This window comes from Moschus berezovskii, chromosome 4, assembly GCF_049115385.1.
Source record: "Moschus berezovskii isolate FMDL1 chromosome 4, NW_MosBer_1.0, whole genome shotgun sequence".
Taxonomy (NCBI): Eukaryota; Metazoa; Chordata; class Mammalia; order Artiodactyla; family Moschidae; genus Moschus; species Moschus berezovskii.
Genome location: NC_142463.1, coordinates 93923633 through 93938852, shown reverse-complemented (window position 1 = coordinate 93938852; position 15220 = coordinate 93923633). Strand labels below are relative to the sequence as shown.

Sequence of the window (15220 nt, the reverse complement as noted above, 5' to 3'; positions counted from 1 at the left end):
TCTTGATTTTGTCTTTCCTCAACCTGGACTGCATTGTTATTGGAAGTTGTAGAGGTGCTGCCTGTTTTCCCAGTGTAATTTTTCCATTTGGAATGGCCCTTAGGCTCGTGGCTGTAGCTCAGCCTGGCTGAAATCTAAGCTTTGCCCAGTGTCAGGATATGTCCCAACACTCTTCGTTTTAGCTAGTACAGATGACAATATCCAAGGAATTGTTTAATTACCTTGTTTCTTATTAGTTTGCATTTCCTTGTTTATCCAGTGAGTCAACTCCTAGGGCGTTGGATATAGTTTCTAAGTTTTGTTGGTAACTTTTACCTCTAATAACCACAGCTGCAGTTCCATACCACCATTGAGTAGATAGTCATCCAAGAATCAAAGGTTCATAACCCTTGTCATCTTTTCCTCCTTCTTCCCTACCACAAGTTTCAATGAGTTAGTGTCATTCTAGTGAATCCCACTTTTGATGTTAACTATGAAGTTAGAGAACAATTCACAGTTCCTTTCTTACTTCTGATACCAACTGTACAATTTGGGGTGATCCCCAAAACCATTCACACTTTTAAATAAAATTTATCTTATTCGTTCTCACTCTGGCACCATTTCCAAGTTCAGAATTTCACAAGACTAACCTCAGATTTAATAATTTGTTACAACTCACTGAAAGCTGTATATTTACAGCTAACATTTATTACAGGGAAAGGATTTAGATTAAAATCATCCAAGGAAAAAGCATGGGGCAGAGTCTAGAAGAGTTCTAAATGTGGGATTTCCAGTTGTCTTTTCTCAGTGAAATTCTTAATGTAATTAACTCCTAGCAATGATGTGTGACAGTGTGAAGGGAATATTGCCAACCAAGGAGGCTTGCATGAGCCTTGGCGTCCAGGATTTTTATTGGAATTCTGTCATGTAGATACAAATGGCGTTTACTGTCCATGTAATTGACCTGTCTCCAGCCCTTCCTGAGGTTGAGTTGAAGACCCTACAATAAATCATATCATTAGCGTGTGGCCTAAGGCCTCAAGTTGAAACAAAGGTACTTTTGTCAGGCAGTACATTTCAAGGGCTTAGAGATGCCCTTCCAGCTGCTGAGGGCAAAGGCCAGACCTCTCTTTGGGCAAAGGGAAATTCTTACAATCTGTTATCTCCCATTTATACTCTTAACGGTTTGCTTTTCTTAACTTACAGAACACTGTCAATAGAACTGTTTCTTTTATTGTTGTTTCTTTTTATTTTTTTAAATTACAAAAGTATATGATAACACATTTGCGAAAGACTTGGAAAATACAGAACAAAGTTACATATGAAAGTGAAAGTGAAGTCGCTCAGTCATGTCCAACTCTTTGCGACCCTATGGACTGTAGCCTGCCAGTCTCCTCCATCCATGGGATTTTCCAGGCAGGGATACTGGAGTGGGTTGCCATTTCCTCCTCCAGAGGGTCTTCCTGACCCAGGGATCGAACTCAGGTCTCCCACATTGCAGGCAGACTCTTTACCGTCTGAGCCGCAAGGGAAAAACTGTATGTAAAAAGTTACATATAGTTCCACTACAATATAATTATTTTTTCAAGTAGATAAATTAAAATTTTTAATTGGAGTTTTAATATCAAACTCTCAAAAATTAGAATGAATAGACAGAAAAGTAGAATGGTGCAGTAGACCTGAAAAGCACCATGAACCAATTCAACATAATTACAATTTATACAATTTTCACACAACAGCCGGATACAAATTCTGTTCAAGTTCCCATAGACTATAAACCAGGAGACACTGAAACATATCCAGGGATGTAAAGCACGATGCAGAAGTTCCATGGTCTAAAGGTATTGAAATCATACAGAGTCTGTTTCAAAACTGTTTCTTAAAGCCAGTTCACTTTGGTATCTTGCCTTCTCTTAAGACTTTCATTCCAACATATCTACTCTATTTCCATGTCTAGACTTAGGGCCTTTTAGGGCTAGTTCAAGGGGCTCAGTTTGTCACGTGCTTATTAATCAAATTGGGTTTCCCATCCCCTCTTGATTTATTGATGTAATTATGACAGTACATATTTTCTTAGAAAATCCCACCATATAATAGAGATTTAAAAAATGTATTTCCTTAGAAATAGACCATAAAAGATTTTACAGAAATCTGTGTTTCTCTCTCTTTCTTATTTATAATGTTGAACAGCTAAGTTTATTTCCTTATTTTTTATTAGCATAGCCATAGGTTTGAATCATTGGTCATTTTAGCAGTTTAATTTTTAAAATAATTATATTTTTAAAGAAATATTCTAATTCTTACAGTTCTCTTTTGTTTTAATTCTTTCCTTAGCTTGATTTTATTATACCTTTTGTAGGCTCTTATGAATCTTGATTTTATAAGAAAGATGTGAATTTTTTCTTGATCAAACTTTAGTCTCATTCCAGAATCATTACTGACTTATATGTGTACTCAGTCACGTCCAATTGTTCTGGCCTTATGGACTGTAGCCTGCAAGGCTCCTCTGTCCATGGGATTCTCCAAGCAAGAACACCAGAATGGGCTGCCATTTTCTCCTCCAGGGAATCTTCCCGACTCAGGGATTGAACCCGTGTCACTTACATCTCCTTCACTGACAGGCGGGTTCTTTACCACACTGACTTACATATTCTGTATTTATGGTTTTTAGTCACCTCTCACCCGCCCATTCTTTTAAAGGTGATTGCTACATAGTATAGTGATACAGATGGTGAACTCTGGTATGTATGTGCACGAGTGTGTATCTTTCGAATGGAGAAAGTTTAGTAGTACCACCCTAAAGTGGGTGTGAGGTTTGAATTGAGAATTGTACCCATAAAGTGCTTAACTCAATAAGGGCTCAGTAACAGTCTGACTGTTGTTATATTTTGTTTGTGGTCATGCTGCCAGGCTTTTCGGAGTTCCCTGACCAGAGATTGAACCTAGGCCCTCGGCAGTGAAAGCACAGAGTTCTAACCGCCAGACCAGCATGGAATTCCTTATTTTTTCTAAAAACACTTTATTGAGATTTTTGGTTTTCTTAACAGTCTCATTGTTTTTAAAAAAGGAAAGCATCTATAATAATTTTTAAAAATTATTATGTATATTTATTTGTTTTTGACTGTGCTGGGTCTTTGTTGCTGCAATGGCTCTACTCTAGTTGCGGCAAGTGGAGACTACGCCGTAGGTGCAGGTTTCGGGTTTCTCATTGTGGTGGCTTCTTGTTTCAGAGTAAGATGCGAAGGTGTCAGTAGTTGCAATTCCCAGACTGTAGAGCACAGGCTCAATAGTTGTGGCTCATGGGCTTAGTTGTTCTGTGGCATGTAGGATCTTCCTGGATCAGGGATCGAACCCATGTCTCCTGCATTGGCAGGTGGATTTTTTTTTTTAATCACTGAGCCACCAGGGAAACACTTCATCTATAGAATTTTATGAAAATTTTTTCTCTCAAAGTACTGCATAGTTTCTAGCTAAACCATGGGGTTATTCCTCCTCTCTCTAATAATTCTGTTCACAGTAAATGAGTATGAAAAATGTCTAGGGCTTCCCTGGTGGTTCACTGTTTAAGAATTCACCTTGCAATGCAGGAAACACTGGTTTGATCCCTGATCTGGGAAGATTCCACATGCCGGAACAGCTGGGCCCATGTGCCATAAATACTGAGCCAGTGCACTCTACATCTTGTGATCTGCAACAAGAGAAGCCTGAGCACTGCAACCAGGGAAAACCCAAGTGCAGCAACAAAGATCCTGCACAGCCATAAGTTTAAAACAAGAAAAAAAGATTCTAATCCATTAAAGAAATAAGTTTAGACCTATATAAAGGACACGAATGAAATAAGAGACACCATTGAACATTTCAGTTAATTTTTCAAAACAAGGGAAATGGATTGAATATTTTTGGATATGATAATTGACCTAGTAGAGTTGAGTGAACTACAACCCAGGATCATGCAAATGAGGTATAAAGGAAGCCACTTGATTTATTTCCCAGAAGTCTGTGGTGGCTCAGGATCTGGAGGTGAAAGGTATCACAAAAGTTAGGTTTATTCTCTGGATAAGTAAAATCAGAGACTCTGGACTTGGGGGATAATAGCTGTAGATGGAGGGTCAGGATGAGGTACTTGGCTCTAATTGAGGAAATTAAAGTGTAACTCTGCATACTAAACTATGGGATGTTCACGCACCCAGCTTGATTCTAGCTTGCCAGTAGTGAACTTTTACATTTCACTATTCTTCCCTATGCTTCCCTGGTGGCTCAGTGGTGACGAATTTGCCTGTGAAGCAGGAGACACGGGTTCGATCCCTGGGTTGGGAAAATTCCCTGGAGAAAGAAATGGCAACCCAATCCAGTATTCTTGCCTGGGAAATCCCATGGACAGAGGAGCCTGACAGGATGCAGTCCATGGGATCACAAAAGAGTCAGACGCAACTTAGCAATTGAACAATGACAGTAGACTAAGAAACTGAACGTGGAACAGTTGACGGGTTCAAAATTGGGAAAGGAGTACAACAAGGCTCTTCATTGTTACCTTGCTTATTTAACTTACATGCAGAGTACATCATTTCAAATGCTGGACTATATCGCAGGCTGGAATCAAGATTGATGAGAGAAACATCAACAGTTTCAGATATGCAGATGATACCACTCTAATGGCAGAAAGTGAAGAGGAACTGTTGAGCCTTTTGATGAGGGTGAAAGAGGAGAGTGAAAAAGCTGGCTTAAAACTCTGCATTCAAAAAAAACTAAGATCATAGCATCCAGTCCCATTACTTCATGACAAATAGAAGGGGAAAAAGTGAAGCAGTGACAGATTTTATTTTCTTGGGCTCCAAAATCACTGTGGATGGTGACTCTAGCCATGAAATTCAAAGACACTTGCTCCTTGGAAGAAAAGCGGTGACACACCTAGACCACATATTAAAAAGCAGAGATATTAGTTTGCCAACAAAGATCTGTCTAGTCAAAAGCAAAGCTATGGTTTTCCCAGTAGTCATGTATGGATGTGAGAGTTGGACGGACCATAAGGAAGGCTGAGTGCTGAAAAATTGATGCTTTTGAACTGTGGTGCTGGAGAAGACTCTTGAGAGTCCCTTGGACTACACGGAGATCAAACCAGTCAATCCTAAAGGAAATCAACGATGAGTATTCACTGGAAGGACTGTTGCTGAAGCTCCAAATCTTTGGCCACCTGTTGCAAAGAGCTGGCTCATTGGAAAAGACCCTGATGCTGGGAAAGATTGAAGGCAAAAGAAAAGGGTGACAGAGGACAAGATAGTTAAAATAGCTATCACCAACTCAATGACGTGAATTTGAGCAAACTCCTAGAGATGGTGGAGGACAGAGGATCCTGATGTACTATATATAGTCTGTGGGATGGCAAAGAGTAGGAGTCCACTCAGCTCAGTGACTGAACGACAATAAAAGCAACAAAAAACTTCTTTCTCACTCTGCTTTCTGTAATTAGAGGTTTTTTCACTCTCTGGAGGAAGTAAATATTCAGAAGAGGCCTTCTAATGTTCCTATTTGGTGTTCGTTTCTTATTAAAAAGATTGCCTTATAGTGAAGCCCATCAGTTCACAGATTCTCCTGTCTCTCACAGATGATTATAAGCAGTTGTTGTTTTTTTTTGACATTTAAGACCTTTATTAGCAGGTGCTTGTAGTTTGTTGACTTTTTTTTAAAATCAAGCTGTAAACTTTTATTACAAATTAAAAATGAGGTTCTTAAAAATCTCAACTTGACCAGATATGTAACAATTTAAAAACCTTTAAAGGTGTATTGAGAAAAAACAGGCTTCTTTAAAAAAAAAAAAAAAGTTTGTCATTACCAAAAAGAGTCGTATTTAGGTAAAAATAATAAAAACCTCATGCTGCATAGATATTGCAGATAGTTCTAGTTATCTGGTCAACAGGCAAAAAGCAAGCACTTTAGGACTTCAGCTCCAATCTTTTGTTCATTTCTTATTGCTGGAATTTCATATTCATTTCTTCTTGTTGGATGACTAAACCGGATGATGGTAGAGATGGTAAGCCGGCATTTACTCAGCCCCGCCCTCCTCAGCCTCGGGAGCGGACGAATTCTCAGCTGGTGAATTGTGTCTGCCATTTTGTGGTTTAGGGTTTTCTGAACGTCTGCGTCGGTGATTGAAGTTGCGTCGGTAATTGAAGTAGCGGCAGTATCGACGTTGAGGTGGCTGCTGACCTTGGATCTCATCTCCTTGATTTTCCTTATCTTCATTGCCGTCCTCTCTGGGCTGTCTTTGGCGAGGAGGGCCCCTGCGGAATCGTGGTCTATAACCCCGATACATATTCTGCCTCACTGGTCTACCTTGTTCTTCTGCACCCTGGTTGTCAGCACCCTCCATCACCTCTCCCTGCACAGGAGGGTTGGAGTACTGTGGTCAACGCCCGTAGGGTCTCCGCATGTAGTAAGGTGGGAACCTCCGCCTGCAGTAGGGCTGGCGCTGTTGGGCCTGGCCTTCCGGAGCGCTGTCCGATCCCTCATTCTTTTCCCCACTCTCACTATTCTGGTAATTCTGCTGGTAATTGCGTGGAGGACCCCTGTGACGTGGATGGCATCTATAATGGTTACGGTCTGCTGCGTATTTACTGCCTTGCACTGAAACTCCACCAGGGCCTGTAACATTTGCTGCCTCCGCACCATTTTCTCCTTCAACAACGTCAAACTCCACAGTCTTTCCATCTCCTACACTGCGAAGGTACTTCCTGGGGTTATTATTCTTTATGGCAGTCTGGTGTGCATATACATCTTCCTTGGTGTCATTCCTGTTGATGAAACCGGATGTATCCATTTCTTACACTGAACCATTTTACTGTTCCTAGAACCTTCGTTGCGATGACTTTCTTGTCCCCTCCGGCAGGCGCCGCCGATGTGAGGCTGCCCGGGCCTCCGCTCCTGCGCCGCTGCCCGTCGTGCCGGGCTTGGTGTTGGCAGTGCTGAGGGCGGGGGCGGCTGCTGGGTCTCGCCCTCGCTGCTCATAGTTGCGGTGATGGTGACTGGGGCCAGCTGCGGCAGCTGCGACTCCTCCCGGGGTGTGATGGTAACTAGGCCGGTGGCGGTGGTGGGGCTGCTCAGGGCTCTCTCGGGTCCGCTCTCCGCTCCCGCTACCGATCGAACTCAGCAGTTTTAAAATATATGTAAATATAAACGGATGTGAATCAATGGAAGGGTCATCTGACTTCTGATGAGAGACAGTGTCATATGCCATGCATTTTGAGATAGTTGAGAATTCTCAACTTGTATCTCTCTTCTGACTTCAAATATAGGGACTAGAAAAGCTAAGTATTCCCTTTCTGGCATTAACGTAGCTCTCATCTACAGTTAATGCCCCTAAATTACAAACAGAAATTTGTTTAGAGCATGATTTTCAGAAAGTATTTACCTCACCCATCTTCCTCCTTTTTCCTTCCTTGAATTTGGATGATTCCTGGAACTCTGACATCATTATATGTTCATGAGGGTAAAGGCAAGAGCATCTCAGAGGTTCTAGCTTTGATGTTGTTAAACTAACACCATCACCTGCCCGCGTTTGTTATATCAGCCACTGTTAGTCACTGCAGCTGTACATGTCTCTGATTGATATAGCTATCCACTTGGAATAGCATGAAAGGACATAACATAGGAACAAAAGGAAATGTAAAATAAAGGTTATGACGTTCTGAATAAATGACAAGCTATTGGTTACAAGCTAATGACAGAGTCTCTACAGAAGAAACGATTTAAAGGACTTTACTGGCAGTCTGGCGGTTAAGACTCCGCACTTTCATTTCTACCGCTTTTTACTGTAGGGGGTGCAAGTTCCATCCCTGGTGGAGGAACTAAGATCTTACCACATGCTAGTGACACAGGCCACCCTCCCCCCCCCAGTGGTTAAAATACAAAAGGACTCTTGGAAGTATGATAGGTGAAAAACCTCAATTGGTCTTTTCTTTTTAAAAAATCATTTATTTATTTATGGCTGCGCTGAGTCTTCATTGCTGCGTCTGGGCTTTCTCTAGTTGTGGTGAGCAGAGGGTGCTTTCCTTGTGGTGCACAAACTTCTTGTTGCTGTGGCTTGTCTTGTGGAGCGTGGGCTGAAGGCGTGCTCCCTTCAGTAGTTGTGGCAGGTGGCTCAGTAGTTGTGATGTACTGGCTTAGTTGCTCCGTGACTTGTGGGATCTTCCCACATGGGATCTCACCCGGGTCTCCTGCAATGGCAGATGGACTCTTAACCACTGGATTGCCAAGGAAATCCAATCGATAGGTTCGATAAATTCTATTTAGCCTCCTAGAAAACAAAAAGATTTTTAAAAAGATTTAAAAATTATAAGAGCTCCTTTGCTTACCAGTATGAATTATGGAAAAAGAAATGAAATTATCAAGTACTATAAGAAATTCTTTTATAAACCTGGAATTGCCAGTCTGAAATGACCCATTTAATGCCCATTACACTAACAGTCTCAGAGTTATGTATCATCATAAAGGGATGATACTCGATTCGTTAGAATGGAGATAAGCAGAGTTGCCAAAGAATTGAGTAGGTAACCTACAAAGAAATGGGAATCTAAATATGATCTTTAAAAGTAGCAATACTAGGAGGTAGAAGACGCTGAAACTGTAACTGCAACAGTTGGGAGACAGGGAAAGATTTTCAACCTAGAATTCTATATCCAAACTTAATTGACGTGAGAGTAAAAGATATAGACATTTTGCAGCATTCAAGGATTCAGAAACTGCCTCCCATACACCACTTTCTGGAGAGCTGTTAGAGAATGTGATCCACAGAAATGTTAGTAAACCAAGAAAGTGAATGGGAATGCCTAGAATGACAGGCATATACTAGCTAGTTTAGACTGAAGCGTGAGGACTAAGGACCCTGTGAAGGATGCCTGATGAAAAAAAAAATTGAACTACTTCTATTGAATTTGTTATCTCAGGTTTTTAAAAAAATATTATTGACAAGTGTTTGATATATCTGATGGAACGTTAGAAATGTTTGGGATCGGTACATTGAGAGTTAAGCAAATAAGCAAAGGATATTATCAATTCCAAAAGAAAAAATGTTCAAGAAAATATTATACTCCTTGGCTCAAGATTGGACAATGTTTACAATCACTTAGTAATTCAACAAGTAGTTGTATGCTTCCTGAGTGCTTGGTATGGTATATTTCTGTGAACAAAGTAAAGTCACTGTCCCCATGACTTCATTTTTCATGGTAGAGTGAAACAAATAGTAAATAAATCAGGTGGTGATCATCATAGAGAAAAATGATCTGGAAATTGGGACAGAGCATGTGAGCATGCAGTTTGTGGGTTTTTATTTTAAATAGGGTGGTTTTAAAAGGCTATCATGATGAGGTGGCATTTGAGTAGAGACTGAAGGAAGAAAGGGATCAGGCATTGCTTAAAGTTGGCAAGGAGCATGTTTCAGATAAAGCAAGTGCAACAGGCCGAGATAATAGCATATTTAACATCTTTGAGTAACTGTATGGTCTGAGTGCAGTTACCAAGGGGTAGATGGTTATCAGATGAGGTAAGGACAGAAAGGGCCAAATTATTTAGTGCTTTGTAGGTTATTGTAAGAATATTGCCTTTTACTGAGTCAGATGCTCAAGCTTTTAGCAGTGGAATGGTTTGACTGATGATTGTTTTAAAAATATCAAGCCACTCTGGTACTCTTGCCTGGAAAATCCCATGGATGGAGGAGCCTGGTGGGCTGCAGTCCGTGGGGTCGCTAAGGGTCGGACATGACTGAGCGACTTCACTTTCACTTTTCACTTTCACACATTGGAGAAGGAAATGGCAACCCACTCCAGTGTTCTTGCCTGGAGAATCCCAGGGACGGGGGAGCCTGGTGGGCTGCTGTCTATGGGGTCACACAGAGTCGGACACGACTGAAGTGACTTAGCAGCAGCAGCAGCTCTAGTGAAGAGAGATTAAAGGAGGAGCAAACTCCAATACTTTAGCCACCTCCTGCGACGCGTTGACTCACTGGAAAAGACTCTGATGCTGGGAGGGATTGGGGGCAGGAGGAGGCGGGGATGACAGAAAATGAGATGGCTGGATGGTATCACCGACTCGATGGACATGAGTTTGAGTGAACTCCGGGAGTTGGTGTTGGACAGGGAAGCCTGGTGTGCTGTGATTCATGGGGTTGCAAAGAGTCGGAAACGACTGAGCGACTGAACTAACTAACTAAAGGACAGAATCATGAGATTAGCTTGGAGATTGTTTTCAATAATTTTGGAAAGACAAATGGTGGTTTAGACTAACATTGGAGATAGATATAGTCAAGTTCTATATATGTTTTGAACTTGGATTTGATGCCTGAAACTTATATGTGGATTTGTTGATACATGGTTTATATGAGATACCAATGACACCAAGATGTTTCGCTTTCATCTTAAGCAAAAGTAGCAGAAGAATTAGGCTTGAATTTACTGAGGTGTGGAAGACTGTGGGAAGACATACTTTTTTAGGTGTATGTAGGGAGTTGATAGTTAAATTTTGACCACATTAAATTTGATATCTTTTAACATTTTATGATAAAATTAGATTGAGCAGGAGAGAAGTAGGGAGAATGGTGATGTAAATGTTGAATTCTTAACTGTAAAATTGATAAAGGTATTTAATAGAGGCCTCTCATTTTGGAAGGCATCTCATAGACCTTCTCCTCCCATTATCATAGGTGGAGAGGGTCCTCACATTCACTGTACCTTCTCAGAACTCAGTTCCCTTCACTCTGTCATCTTGAGGCAAACTGTAACATACCCATTTGGAGTGATTTTGCTTCTCTTGAAATAAGGGTCACGACTAAACCTTCATGTTCTAAGATCACACAATTCTTCTATCCTCATCTGGAGTGAAGATGTTGTTGACTCGCTGGTGCTAGGATTTCTTCTCCACAGATTAAAAGAGAAAGCCCCAGGCCCCACCCTTCTTTACCACCAGTATTTACACCTTCTCTCCCATTATTTGCTTTAAATCTGCTAGGACTAATAGGCTTTACCCCTGTTTGTCATCCAAGAAAAGCCCCATACTCCCAGGTCTCCCCTCATTTGCTCTCCTTTAATTCCCATAAAGCTTTCCATGTGACAGTTTCTGATACTTGTTCTCTGTAACTCATGGTTTGTCATCAGCAGGGTCTCTGTATTCTCAGTCTCATTTTTGATCCCATTCTGTACCTCCTTTGCTGTAATGGAAACAGAGCTCTAGGACACTGCTTCCACTGTAGTCTTCTTAACTGGTGCTGTTTTTTCTTTGATATCTCATGTGTTACTGGGCCTAGAGGTATGAACTAGGCTTTCTGCTTGCTATTTTTGGGACCGTTCTCCCTCTTACCTTCCTGAAAAATCTCCAGATGTTAATCTCAAATGCCATTGTTTATATTGCTCATTGGTACTTTCACATACAACCCTTGGGTCATTCCACTTTTTCTCTTACAGATTTTAGTTCCTATCTCAGTGGTAATCTGTGAAATTCTACAGTTCTAAGCAATTCTAAGAATTTCTGGCAATTGTAATACGCACAGATTTGATCCTTCTGACACTCTGGTCGTTATGTTTTTGAACGCTTTTGTAAGGTTTACGTCTTCTATATTTGCCACTCACATCTATGATCATGTGTTAGACCTTGGCATTTTTAATAATTATGTTCAATTTTAAGCATTCCTCTTTGTAAACACTTATCCCATCATTCTAGCTCATTCTGCTTAGTACCAGACTTCAACAGTTCTTCACCATACAGTGACTTATTTTAATCCATTGATTGTACTACCCTCACTTTACATCATTTCTTTATGTTCTCACTTAACCCATTTTCTCTTTAATTTTATGGCTAATCATTTTCATTCCCTGGCATTTAGCCTTGACTCCCATATCCCACTTGGTTGAACTTCCTTGGCAGAACCACCATCCTGATGCTTTGCTTATGTAGTTGCATACATATCACAGGAGGAAAAATTACTGACACCAACTGGTTGCTTTCTTGGTTCATGACCTCTTAACCTCAGAGACACACTAGTGTTGCCTGCAGTTGTACTGTGCATTCACACCTTCTCTGTCTTAAATGTCCAACATATCACCCTCTATCCTCACTCCCAGATACTAGTTTTGCTTCCTACTTCATTGAGAAAAATGAAGCAATCAAAAGAGTACTCTGCAGACTCCCTCTACCACATTTACATATCTACAAGCACTTACACCCACAGCTCTGCATTTCTGTTATCTTATTTAAACCCTCTTCCTGTATAGAGCCAGTTGTTTCAATTAATATACACTTAGAGTCCATCTTATTTTATGTAGCCGGGGACATTGGTAGTTTGGCCATCTCTGCCAATTTCAGTTTTTTCAGTCTCTAGCAGTTATTTCTATCAGTATTTCAGTATTCTGAAACTTTTCTTCTATCTTTAAAAATGAAAGAAAACACAAGACTCTCTCTTTTTCTAACCTACTTTTTCTGCCAACAACTGTCTCTGTTCTTTTTTTATTTTTTGCAACAAAAATTTTGGAAGAATTGCTTATAAGAATGATCTCCATTTTCTCCTGTCCTAGTCTCTTAAATATACATATTTGACTATCAGCATTCTCCCAGCATTGTTCTTTCAAAGTTCCCAGTAACCTTTGCATTACTAAGACTAGAAGTCATTTCTCAGTCATTGTCTTAATACCTTATATATCAGCAACACTGGACACAGTTGTTCATTTTCTCAGTACATTTTATTTGTTGAATACTTGGCTACTTTTTAGTTTTCCTTTTACCACACTGATTACTTCTTTTCAGTCTCATTTGCTTTTTTTTCTGGATTCCTAATGTTGAATGTGCCAGGACTTACTCCATAATCTACGGTTACAGTCTTATGACTTTAAATACCGTCCATATGCCTGCAATGTCCAAATTCATATTTCTGGCTCAGTACTCTCTCCTGAAATTTCAGTTTTGTCTGTTCTACAGATTGTAGCATCTTTGCTTGAGTGTCTGCTCTTTCATATGGTACAGTGAACCCTTTAACAGCACTGGTTTGAACTGTGTCAGTCCACTTATATGTGGATTTGTTTGTTTGTTTTTTCACTAAATACATACTGCAGTGCTACACAGTCCAAGATTGGTTGAATCTGCAGATGTGGAATCATGTATTTCAAGATCAGCTATAAAGTCATACTTGGATTTTTGACTGATTGATCAGTTGGGGTCCCTAACTTCTGCGTTATTCAAGGGTCACGTGTATATCCAGAATTGGATTGACACCTACTCCAAGCTCTTTCCACTGGCAGCCTTGCCCCAGCTCAGTTTGTTGCAGTTTTTCTGTTGTATAGGCCAGAAATCTTGGGATCATCTTTGACTTCACTGTTTTTTCATACCCAAACTTACAGAACATCTTTTTGGTTCCACTTTTAAATATATCCCCCAGGCCCACAACTTCTACCTCATTACTGTTGGTTCCATGATACTAACCTAGTCTGAACCACCATCATTTCTTGTGTGATTTGCTGCAGTAGTCTCATAAATCATCCTCACACTTTTAATAGTGTCCTTCAGTTTATTAGCACAACTGCTAGAGTGAATCTCAAACTGTGTCACTTCCCTGCTCAACATGTGCTGTGTTCAGAGTAAAAGATTTCTATAGAGTCATATAAATACGCATTTTATCTGTTACTATTCTTACCTCTGACCCTGCTACAGCTTTACTTATTATTTCTAAACCATGCTAGGGATGCTGCTGCCTGCCCGTTTTCTCTAACTAGAACGTTTTTGCTCTATTTGTTGGCATAGCTGACTTTCATATATCCATCAAGTCTCTGATTAAGTAGCTTTGCCAATGAGATGTATTCTGATCACTGTATTTAAAATTGCAATTTGAACACAACATTATAAAGCAACTGTATGCCAATAAAGATTTAAAAATTGCAATTAACCATTTTACTCCTTATCCTGCTATATTTTTTAATATATAAATATATTTTTTAATATATAAAACATCACTTTCTAAACATTCTGTAATTTATAGCTTGTTTATTTTTTATGTTCTTCCCATTGGAATGTAAGTTTCATGAGAGTAGGTATCTGTTTTATTCACTAAATCCCAATATTTTACACAAATTTAGACCTTTCATCTGTTGAATAAATATTTGTTAATTTAGGTATAGGGGAATAAAGAGGTAGTAGAGCTGCCTGAATATAGGAATTATCCTTTTTTTCCCTTTTTTTAAATTGGTGAAAAATTGCTTTACAATATTGTGTTGTTTCTGCTGTACAACAATGCAAATCAGTCATAATTATAATATACGTTGCACACACACACACACACAGAGGCTGTTTACATGTACCCTTCCTCTAGAGCCTTCTTCTCCCATTCCCACACCTCTGTGTCATCACAGAGCTCCAGGCTGGGCTGCCTGTGTTAAATAGTAGCTTCCCACTACCTCCCTATTTTATACATGGTAGTGTATATATATCGGAGAAGGCAATGGCAAGCCACTGGCCTAGAAAATCCCATGGATGGAGGATCCTGGTAGGCTGCAGTCTGTGGGGTCGTTAAGGGTCGGACATGACTGAGCGACTTCACTTTCACTTTTCACTTTCACACATTGGAGAAGGAAATGGCAGCCCACTCCAGTGTTCTTGCCTGGAGAATCCCAGGGACGGGGGAGTCTGGTGGGCTTCCGTCTATGGGGTCACACAGAGGTGGACACGACTGAATTGACTTAGCAGCAGCAGCAGCAGCAGTGTATATAGGCTTCCCAGGTGGCGATAGTGGTAAAGAAACCTGCCTTTCAATTCAGGAGGCTTGAGAGATGCGGGTTTGATCCCTGGGTCAGGAAGAACCCCTGGAAGAGGGCGTGGCAACCCACTTCAGTATTCTTTCCTGGAGAATCCAATGAACAGAAGAGCCTGGTGGGCTATGGTCCATAGGATAGCACAGAGCTGGACACAAGTGAAGCGACAGCATGCATGGGTGCAAGCCATTAAACTGTGCTAGAGATTTCTAGTCTGCTGCTGCTAAGTCACTTCAGTCGCGTCCGACCCTGTGTGACCCCATAGACGGAAGCCCACCAGGCTCCCCCATCCCTGGGATTCTCCAGGCAAGAACACTGGAGTGGGTTGCCATTTCTTTCTCCAATGTGTGAAAGTGAAAAGTGAAAGTGAAGTCACTCGGTCATGTCTGACTCGTAGCGACCCCACGGACTGCAGCCTACCAGGCTCCTCCATCCATGGGATTTTCTAGGCAAGAGTACTGGAG

The 15220-nt window shown here is 40.7% G+C and overlaps 1 protein-coding gene and 1 pseudogene across 2 annotated transcripts in view; one reads left to right on the top strand and one right to left on the bottom strand.

Annotated features, from left to right (window-relative positions):
* Positions 1-15220, top strand: part of TRIM33 (tripartite motif containing 33) — a 164980-nt gene that overhangs the window by 73662 nt on the left and 76098 nt on the right. The gene's annotated exons all lie outside the window — the stretch shown is intronic.
* Positions 5854-7084, bottom strand: LOC148778094 (Y-box-binding protein 1 pseudogene; annotated as a pseudogene).